Consider the following 11031-nt stretch of genomic DNA (forward strand, 5'->3'; position numbering starts at 1 on the left):
TGTATGAGATCAGGGTGTGTGTGTATGTGTGATTGGGGTGTGTGTGTATGAGGTCAGGGTGTGTATGTGTGTGTGTGTGTGTATGAGATCGGAGTGTGTGTATGTGTGATCGGGGTGTGTGTGTGTATGAGATCGGGGTGTGTGTGTGTGATCAGGGTCTGTGTGTGTGTGTATGAGATCAGGGTGTGTGTGTGTATGTGTGATTGGGGTGTGTGTGTATGAAGTCAGGGTGTGTATGTGTGTGTGTGTATGAGATCGGAGTGTGTGTATGTGTGATCGGGGTGTGTGTGTGTGTGTGTATGAGATCGGGGGGTGTGTGTGTGATCAGGGTGTGTGTGTGTGTGTGTGTGTGTATGAGATCGGGGTGTGTGTATGTGTGATCGGGGTGTGTGTGTGTGTATGAGATCGGGGTGTGTGTATGTGTGATCGGGGTATGTGTGTGTGTATGAGATCGGGGTGTGTGTGTGTGATCAGGGTGTGTGTGTGTGTATGAGATGGGGTGTGTGTGTGATCAGGGTGTGTGTGTGTGTATGTGTATGAGATCAGGGTGTGTGTATGTGTGATAGGGGGGTGTGTGTGTATGAGATTGGGGTGTGTGTGTGATCAGGGTGTGTGTGTGTGTATGTGTATGAGATCAGGGTGTGTGTGTGATCAGGGTGTGTGTGTATGAGATTGGAGTGTGTGTATGTGTGATCGGGGTATGTGTGTGTGTATGAGATCGGGGTATGTGTGTGTGATCAGGGTGTGTGTGTGTGTATGAGATCAGGGTGTGTGTGTATGTGTGATCGGGGTGTGTGTGTGTGTGTATGAGATCGGGGTGTGTGTGTGTGATCAGGGTGTGTGTGTGATCAAGGTGTGTGTGTGTGTATGAGATTGGGTGTGTGTGTGTGTGATCAGGGTGTGTGTGTGTGTATGAGATCGGGGTGTGTATATGTATGATCGGGGTGTGTGTGTGTGTGTATGAGATCGGGGTGTGTGTGTGTGATCAGGGTGTGTGTGTGATCAAGGTGTGTGTGTGTGTGTATGAGATCAGGGTGTGTCTATGTGATCGGGGTGTGTGTGTGTGTATGAGATCAGGGTGTGTGTGTGTGTGATCAGGGTGTGTGTGTATGAGATCGAGGTGTGTGTATGTGTGATCGGGGTGTGTGTGTGTGTGTGTATGAGATCGGGGTGTGTGTGTGTGATCAGGGTGTGTGTGTGTGTGATCAGGGTGTGTGTGTGTATGAGATCGGGTGTGTGCGTGTGTGTGTGTATATGAGATAGGGGTGTGTGTATGTGTGATCGGGGTGTGTGTGTGTATGAGATCGGGGTGTGTGTGTGTGTGATCAGGGTGTGTGTGTGTGTGTGTATGAGATAGGGGTGTGTGTATGTGTGATCAGGGTGTGTGTGTGTATGGGATCGGGATGTGTGTGTGTGTGTGTGTGTGTGTGTGTTAAGCTTTCCAGGTGATCCTGATGTGCTCATCTCTAGACTATAATTTGGGATCCATTGTGCATAATTGGAAACTGTATTATGTGACTGTTGTTTTGGCTTTAATTAGTAATTAACTAATTGAACATGATCTGAGACGTAGCGAGCAGAGGAGCAGAGAGGCGAGAACCCAGAGGGATGGCGGAGCGACCAGCCTGACACCTGTCTGTCCGCCCGTTTCCCTGAAGGTGCCTCTCGCTGAGGTCCTGAGCGCCATCTCCGGGTGACTGGCAAGTGTGCCGTGACGGCCAGACTCGGCCCGAGGGTGGAAACCACACAGCTGAGGCCCCTCTGTGAACTTCCAGCTACGCCTGGGTCACCTCTCCCCGGTCCTTGTCCTTGCACTCCGTCTTCAGAACCGCACTCGGGGTGCATCCGCCACCTCGTGTTGGAAAAACATTATTCCCAGGGCGACTTGTTATCCAGTCTGTCAGGGTGTGCGGTGACCCAGAGCTGTCTTGTGGGAGACGGCCTGGGTGACTGGCTGCTGGGCTAAGCTTCCAGAAACCAGAAAGGCTTCAGCTCCTTTGCTCTGTTTTCTAATGCAGACATTACCTTCGAAGAATTAATATTTTTGTTCCCAGTTGTTGTTGTTTTAAACTGGGCATATATCAAAACCTAAAGTGTCCTGGCCGAATGGCTCGGTTGGTGGGAGCATCGTCCTGAAGCACAGAGGTTGCCGGTTCAATTCCTGGTCAGGGCACTTACAGGAACAGATTGATGTTTCTCTCTCTCTCTCTCTCTCTCTCTCTCTCTCTTCCTCATTCTCTGAAATCAATAAAACAAACATTAAAACAAATTTAAGGAGCCTCAAAAAATTCTAAGCTCCCACTTCAGATATTTGGATTCAGTGCCTCTAGTGTGGGGCCCAATATTTTTGGAAGGTATTTTTTAAATGCCTTGGGAGATTCCAGTATGCAGGCAAAGTTAATAACCATTGATTGCTCCAGTTAAAACTTCAAACCTTGTTTAACAACAGCAGCAGAGAGTTCGCAGTAAAGGATGATTTTAAGCCATTAACAGCTTCTTACACTTGACTGTTTCTGATGGTTTCTTCTGAGAGGTGCTAAGGTAAGAGTTCTCAGATAAAATACCAAGAGTCCAGGTTAAATTTAAATTTCAGATAAAAAGTCATGGGGCATACTAGCCATGAAAATTATTCATTATATCGCAGAAATTCACATTTTTATCTGGGTGGCTTGTATTTTTGTTTGCTAAATCTGTCAATGCTATCCCGAGGACATCGGGAAGAGTGGGGGCGAACTTCCAAGGGGACTCAGAAGAGGCAGGGGGCAGGGAGCACCTGCTGGTCTGTCCGCCACCCGCCCCTCACTCTTCTTGTTGCTACACTTCCGTTTTCCTTGAGGAAAACCTCTTCCTGCTCTCTGTCTGTGTGGTTTAGCGGAACACGTGAGCTGGACGTTCCATCAGAGGCGTCCTTCTCTCTGGCCGTGGTGATTAGCACAGGCATAGTAGACATTTAAACCCAGCCAACCAAACAACAGCAACAACAAATACCACACCAGAACTTGGGTCTGACTCTGGGGGAAGTGGTAGCCTTTCTGCTAAGGTCCCTGAGCAGGTGGACTTTACACCCGGAGCTTCTGGTAGCCAGCCACCCCGTGGGAAGGATCTCCCTGAGAAAACCAGCCGAAGGGGGCGGGGCTGAGGAAGGGTGAGCCGCGCCCCCGTGAGCGCTCCGATCTGGACTTGCTTGCATCTTGCTGTTTTTGTGATTCCAATTAATTGATTCTTTTTTTTTCCCTCCCAGTTTACATCAATCTGAGTTCATTTTCTGCCATTAGTTCCCAAAAGAGTCCTGAATAATACATGGGATGGGTATAGATTTAAAAGCTAAAATCCAGAAGTGAGCGTTTCCCCGTCTTACAATGTTTTCTTCAGCCCGAAGAAATCGTTCTTCCAAACGCACGAGCATCTTAATGACTCTCACTGACCACTTCCGTCCTAACTCGATATTCTGTTCTCTGTGCCCCCCAGCGGCGTGTCCCTGCTGTCATGAGACTTCTCGTACAGTATAGTTACTCACACACATAGCTCTGATAGGTCATTTATTTGTCTCTGTATTCCCAGCCAAGCTCTGGCACATCACGGGTGCTGAATCGGTGTCTGTCAAATGAAATCAATGGTGTAGACAGGATGTGACGATGATGTATTCCAAAGCTGCATTGGACTGTGGGTTTGGCCCACCCCAGAAGGGCTATGGAGGAGAGAGCTGACCCCAATCATGGTGGCCCTTGCTTCCAGCCACCAGCCCCAGCCCTGAATGAGCAGAGTGTGTGTCTGTGCGTGTGTGTGGGGGGGGGATGATTGGGGGGGTTGTCCGGTTTCAGGCTTTGTGTTTAACTTCCAACGGCATCAGATTTTGTTTCCCAAATTAATACGCACCACATTCATTACTCAGTCCATACCCATATTCTAGAGCTCAGTAACGGTAGTCATTTTCAGGTTGTCATTTTTCTTTGGTATGATTCTCAGAAATGGAAGAAGGGAGCTAACTGACACTTTTCCCCCCTCTATATACATGGTCCTTAGTTACTGAGATCAAAGAAACACAAAGAGGTTTTATTTATTTATTTATTTATTTATTTTGGAGAAGAAACGTAATAATGACATACTCTTTGGTATAACCTTGAACAATGTGATTGTGGTCATGGACTTTAAAAAAAATTTCAGTAACTATTGAGAAAATGGCTGGTTGGCTCAGTGGATAGAGTGTCAGCCTGACATGTAGCTGTCCCAGGTTCAATTCCCAGTCAGAGCACACATGAGAAGCGACCATCTGCTTCTAGTCCCCTCCCTCCCCCCCTTACTCTCCCTCTTCTCCTCTCACAGCCAGTAGTTTGGTTGGTCTGAGCATCAGCCCTGGGTGCTGAGGATAGCTAGGTTGATCCAAGCATCAGCCCCAGATGGGGGTTGCCAGGTGGATCCTGGTTGGGGTGCATGCAGGAGTTTGTCTCTCTATCTCCTCTCCTCTCACTTAAACTAAAAAAAAAAAAAAGGAGAAAAATAAAAAGGAGAAAATGGAGAGAAAGAAAGCAGGGGAGAGTTACATCTTTACTTATCACAACAGGAAGTCAGTCGATGATGTCTATAATTGACAATATGCCTAGGTTGCTGTTTCTTGACATTTAGCAACATGGAGGCAAATATCAGAGTAAAAGCGGTCACCTCTGGGGCCAGGATGGGGCAGAGAATGGAGCAAAGATCAGAGAGGGCGGTGAGCAGGGCTGGGGGGAGACGTCATTCTCCTCCGCAGGGAGACTTACTGTGCAGCGGGTGCGGGCTCTGGGGCAGCCTGGTACTGAGTGGATAGAAGTGCACATCCATCCTAAGGAACTAAGATGCCACTCTCAGAGGACGAAGCTCTGCTCGCGCGAGGAGTCAAATCGCCGACATCTCCCCGGACGTAACAGAAGGACGCTGACTCAGCTTCACGGCTGTGTCTGCAGTGACAAGGATAAAAGGCAACAATGAGCTGAGCCGGGGAGTTCTGAAGGGTACAGTTCTTGGCTTCCCATTCCGATGCAATGCTGCGGGGGACACAGCCTCCCGAGAGCATGACATCTGACTGCCCCAGGGGGCGTCTTTGTAGATTGGCACAGAAACTCCTTTTGAATTCCCCACCACCACCAGCAACCCGTGCTTTATTTAACGATGATGAAAATCATTTTTCCCTTCCCCAATTAAATTGACTATGAGCACCTTGTACTCTGTAGGGGGCCTAACCTTGGCTGCTAAGAATGACATGTGATTCGTTCCTATGAAAGGGATTCCAAAAAAAATAAAAGAAAACCAACAAAAAATAACCTCGCTGTTGATGGATTGAAACAGACTGGCAGTTCTTCAAGTCACCAGCTAACAATAAAGGAAGCCTTCATATGCCGGGAATCTCTCCCCATTGGACAAGTCAACACTTTGAAGGGGGCGCGGGGTGCGGCTCAGAGGGCTGACTCCCTTTGACCGGGAGCCTCTCATCTCGGGACGTCACTGCGGGTCACGTCGACGGCTGTCGGAGGGTCTCCTGGTTAAAACGGCTCTGCGCGTCCCCCCCCCCTTTAGAACTGCCCATCATCCGTTTTCTCGGGGAGATATGCTTGCCAGTTAGTAAAACCATCCTAAGCACAGTGGCAGGGGGTAATGACAGGGGAAGAGAGCTCCTGACACCATTATTTTAAGTAAAGACACCGGGGAGGGGGAGGCCACGGGGGCAGAAAGGCTGCCTCACAGGTTTGACGGCGCAGAGCATTGAAGGCAGACGCATTCATTCCTTGCGTCCCGGTACAGGGGTCACCAGAACGAGATACACTCCTGAGAGACGCAGGTGCCACCTGGCTGCTGCGACCTCGTAGGTCCCAGACCGATTCCAGGGACTCGGAAGTCTGCGGAGGAGGCGAAGACGTGTGTGTCCGCTTCCCTTTCCTTCAAAGAAATCGGAGGATTTTAAGTGCTGGGGGCACATTCAAGTCCACACAGTGCAACCTTCAAACCAACACAAAAATCCTTGTCACTGGGTCTTGTCACTTTGAATGCCCAGTGATGGAGGCTCTCTGCATTTTCAGACAGCATGCTGGAGTTTCTGAGCAGCTCCGTTAGCTGGAGAATTCATTCTCCATGGAGGCTGCATACAATGTTTCCTTGTCACTTTGGCAGGCTGGCCCTAGTTTTACTGCCCAGAATACCATAGAGTTATTTTCTAACTCCTCCCCCTTTCTCCTAATCATCCAGGTCAACATTTCTCCAGGACAAACGGCGGCGATACCTCCAATTGTTCCTTCAGTTGGTTGCTTTTCAAACTGTCTTTTCCCATGATGACTCTCCCCTGAACCAACTTGAACAGCGCGCGACCATGTCAGGTAGGCACTGAGACAAGCATCTGCCAGTCTCCTAACCCTGGGAGAGTGCCGTCCTCGGGCCCGTGTCCCCTCAGGGGGGCTTTGTGAGTGTCCTGCAAGCACTGTTCGCCCTTATAAGGCGCAGGTACCAACTCAGCTCTTTACGCAAGAAACGTCACAAAATAAGCGAGGCGTGGAAGACTGCAGAGGAAGAGAAACACCCCCACAGAACATGTGGTCGCCACTTCATGGGTGCCGGCGGGAATGACCCGCTCGGTTAGTAAACGAGCATCTAATTGGAGAGTAACGTGGGAAGAGAGAAACAGTCCGGCACAACGCGGGACGTGATCAGCCAGCCTTGGGAATTGTGCCTCTTCCCTGGGAATGATGCAGCAGTAACCCGGGACCTCCCAAGGCACAGGGATTTCCAAGCAGGGTGACCCACCTGCAGCTCTCTCTCTTCCCCAACTGTGCGGCCGCACAAAACGATGCTCTCATGACGTGCTAGGGGAGGCGCTCAGTGCTGGGTGGCCATGCCCACCGGGCTGAATCCTTTTTAACTGGATTGACTCATCCAAGAAGTTAAAGATTAGTCAAACCCGGGTTGCCCTAGCCTTTGATTCTCTTCCCTCCAAAGACTAATTTGACCAGTTAGACTCCCATTGATCCCATCCTCTCTTCGCCAATATTGACACAGGAAAGCTAACAGTGCCTGGGCGATAGAGCTGCCCACTGGCCCGGGGCCTGGAGCCGCAGGTCAGCAACGTGAAAGCCAGAGCCGCCAGGCGGAGGTTAAAAGATCGGCCCCGGGGCGTATTGAGCTGTGTTTGTTGTTTTGACAAAGTAAAGAGCTTGAGGACATAGAGGACAGTTCATTTCCCCTGTCAGTGTCACTGAGGAAGACGGATGTGTTCAGAACAAGAGCCAGAGAGCCAAGAACCCTGGCCCCAGGCTAAACCGTCTCTGGGCACATAGGCAGTTAGGAGAATCGACTCAGGGGGCCTTGTGTTGCTGAGGCTGGCGGATGAGAGGCTACGGTTTGAAATGCAGAGTGATGGGGACGGCTGAACTCTGGCCTGGTCTCCGTGAAGCAACAGTCAGCCATCCTGGGACTCATCCAAATCAGTTAGTCTGTGGCTCAGCAGAACCCAGCGGCTTGTGGGGTCACAGCGGAGGAATTAACCAGGACCAGAAGGCTCGGTGCTACCTCTCCTGGGATTGGTGGAGTGACCTAAGGCTAGATCAGTATAAGTTGAATTGTCCTTTTTTTTTTTTTTTGTATTTTTCTGAAGCTGGAAATGAGGAGAGACAGTCAGATAGACTCCCGCATGCGCCTGACTGGGATCCACCTGGCACGCCCACCAGGGCCGAGGCTCTGCCCACCAGGGGGCTATGCTCTGCCCCTCTGGGGTATCGCTCTGCCGCGACCAGAGCCACTCTAGCGCCTGGGGCAGAGGCCAAGGAGCCATCCCCAGCGCCCGGGCCATCCTTGCTCCAATGGAGCCTTGGCTGCAGGAGGGGAAGAGAGAGACAGAGAGGAAGGAGAGGGGGAGGGGTGGAGAAGCAAATGGGCGCTTCTCCTTTGTGCCCTGGCCGGGAATCGAACCTGGGTCCCCCGCACGCCAGGCCGATGCTCTACCGCTGTGCCAACCGGCCAGGGCCTGAATTGTCCTTTTAGGTCCACACCCACCACGCCTCTGTGCTTTCTTCTTATAACCCCTCTGCTGCACACAACTTCCTGCCTACTGTCTGGGCTCGCCTCCTTCTCGTCCTTGCCCTGTCGTTTCTGTCCCCTTTTCCCAGGAAAGGAGGTCAATTTCATTCTTTCTTATATCATCTCCTCCATAAACGCGGTTTGGTAGCCACTTCTTAATTCAGCATTTACTCCCAGAACTCTCCGGGAAATTTAATAAAGCATCATCTGCCAAACACTCCCCTTTGGGGGCTGATCATGGTCATGCAGTTTTACGGACAAGGGATGCAATTTGCTTGCTTCCCTCCCTAAAACTTTAAACAGTGGAGACTGACTGATAGGACATTATAATTTTCCAACGGGCTGGGCAGAGCGGAAATTTTGGATCCAAACGCCTGTCTCCTTCAGGGAAATCTTCATCACTGTACTTATCCTCTATTCTTTGCCGGCTTAGTTTGTCTGTCTCATTTTTCATGACTCATAAAGAAGAAGCGCCTCTCTTCACTCTCTCTGCCTACTCCCCTCCCCCTCTGGTTTCTGCTGAGGCCCAGCCGCAAGAACGCAATCATAGGTCTGTAAATATCCCCGTAAGCGTGTTCTTTTTCCATATTCGCCGAAGAAGCATTCCGCCATGAATTTAATGCTCCTAAAAATCCTGATAATTTATACTTGGAGTTTCTCGATCATTTTTCCCATTAACCTTTTTAAATGCTTAACTGGCATGGACAGCGTCTTACACTCCTAAGCTATTTTATAAAATATTTGTCCTGGTAAAAAATGGAGAAAACATTTTGAAGGTGCTTCGTCGCGCAATTCAGCCCCCTCCGTCATTGGCTGGGAGCAGCAGCCTGGGGGCGTGGCTGAGGGAAGCGTCCACACTGGGAAGGTCCGCGGGCAGAGCGGTGGGAGGCTACCCGTCCAGCACGTCCACCCTTCTCTCAGCGGGTTCTCTAGAAGGAAGATCCGAACAGCACGCCACCATGGCTGTCAGCAAGAGTGAAATAATCCGGACTGTGCACAGAACAGCTCGCTCTGGCTGCTGGGAAGACAACAGATTGTACGAGACCAAGAGGGGACGCGAGGAAGCCGGCTGTGAGTCCGCTAAGATCATCCACGGGGGAGATGGAGCTGGCCCCGGCATCGAGCCACGGTTCTCAGGGGGGTCTCAAGTCTAAGGGACGTTGGACAGGGTCTGGAGACACTTCTGGTTGTCACCACTGGAGGTGGGGTTGGGGTGGTGGGGGATGGGACACGCTACTGTGGGTAGAGGCCAGACATCCTAGACACTGGACAGGACAGTCCCCACAAAATGAATAACTGTCCAACCCCAAATGTCAATGCAGAAACCCTGGAATAGGGAAAAAAAAAGTCATGCAAGTAAATGAGTCTTTCCCCAACATTTCACATGTTGACAAAATTTGAGGATGGATTGAACAAACATGAGGTGTGTCAGAATTCCCTGACTTTTGACCAGCACCTAAAGAGAGAGTTCCAGATTTCTTGGTTTTACTTACCTTTTTTTAATGGCAGTAGTCAAAGGCACAAAGGAAAAAAAAATAGTGGTTTAAGGATATATACAATCAAAATACTATTAATTTTATTTAGGTTACTAAATGAGCTAAAAAAAATCCTTTAAAAGCAAAAATGGGTAATTAAAAAAGGGTTTGCTGACCTGTACAGCATTTTTAGGGTAAATGCATAATTTCCTGACAGTTTTTATGTATAGAAAGAAGTTCAGAGAACCTACACCCCTTTCGAACTTCTTGAGGTTAGGGAACCCCAACTTGAGAGCCACCTGCCTGTGGAACCCTGAGTCGGTTCTGATAAAGCAACAGCAGGGCTGCTCCAGAGCCGTTTAAGTAATAATGATATTACTAATCATTTACAACAGCCACGAGGGACTTCGGAAATAACCTCAACGCAATTAGCTAATGACCTTCCTTTGATTGTATCTCCAGCTTTGAAAGCAGAAGGTTCAGAGTTCATGTGTCCAACACACTGAGAGAGTGACACAGGCTGGCGGCCACCTCCCTTCCTGAGTGGGACACATAACTCTCACTGCCAAATCTCCCTTCCGCGTGCACTTCCAGAAGATGGTAATCTTTATAGCCTTTTAATTAAAACTATCGCTGGACATCGAAGACTTGGAAACCACAGAAAAGCACAAAGACAAAAACGTTATCTACAATCTCCTTGTCCTCCCCGTAATTACATTTAACGTTTCTGTGTGTGACTTTCTGATTTTTCTTACGTACCAACGTATATAATGTGTTACTCAAAAATCAACCAGATGTTAATACGGTTGCTGCTTCTGCATTTTTCCATCACAACACGACAATAGATATTTTACATGGGCTGTACAAGTTCTATGTAACTGAATCTTGTCTGTTGGTCATTTAGGCAGGTCCAAATGTTTCATAACTATACATAAAACTGGGAGTCTATTGCTTTATTAATTTATTAACATCTATTGATAAGCCTCCTTTCACACACAAAGAAGTCTCTTCCCTCTCATGTTTCACACTGATAGTGTTAACATAGGCAGGTTGCTAGACCTCGATGAAGAAAGAGGGCAGAAGGAGTTGGACATTAAACTTTGGAAAGTCGTTTTTAGTTAGAAGTTTTAACATTGTATTTACCTTGATTTGTCAGAAGGCTAAAATGTTCTCAGGCTAATTAGCTCATTGTGCCCTCAGAATCCATTGTGCCGCTGAGCCCTTAGGTAAGACCCTTCAGAAAAAAAAAAAAAAACAAAAAAAAACAAAAAAAAAAACAAAAAAAAACAGGTGTTTCTAGATCCCCAGAGTAAAACCAATTTATATCCAAACTATTGGGGCAGGCGCTTCTGTGTTTCCACTTTAAGCTAGGTGCAGTGTCCCACAGAGGCTTGTCCCTCTAGCCTAAAAGAAGGATTTGATTGATTCGTGGAAGAAACCAACACAAGTCGACAAAACTTTAAAAAGAACGGATTGGTTGGCTTGAAGGAAAGCTATAGGAAAAAGCCCCAAAGTATAC

General features: G+C 48.7%; 1 long non-coding RNA gene across 4 annotated transcripts; it reads right to left on the reverse strand.

Annotated features, from left to right (window-relative positions):
- Window positions 1-4296: 4296 nt before the first annotated feature.
- On the reverse strand, window positions 4297-6846 carry LOC136327275 (uncharacterized). 4 transcript variants are annotated; one of them, XR_010729583.1, is made up of 5 exons: window positions 6769-6846; window positions 5717-5910; window positions 5299-5497; window positions 4758-4934; window positions 4297-4473 (listed from the first exon to the last, which is right to left on the reverse strand). It is a non-coding gene; the product is annotated as an uncharacterized lncRNA (long non-coding RNA). The 4 variants fall into 4 exon arrangements; XR_010729585.1 differs by lacking the exon at window positions 5299-5497; XR_010729582.1 differs by having other exon boundaries at window positions 5299-5910.
- Between the last annotated feature and the right edge of the window lie 4185 nt (window positions 6847-11031).

This window comes from Saccopteryx bilineata, chromosome 2 (genome assembly GCF_036850765.1).
Source record: "Saccopteryx bilineata isolate mSacBil1 chromosome 2, mSacBil1_pri_phased_curated, whole genome shotgun sequence".
NCBI lineage: Eukaryota > Metazoa > Chordata > Mammalia > Chiroptera > Emballonuridae > Saccopteryx > Saccopteryx bilineata.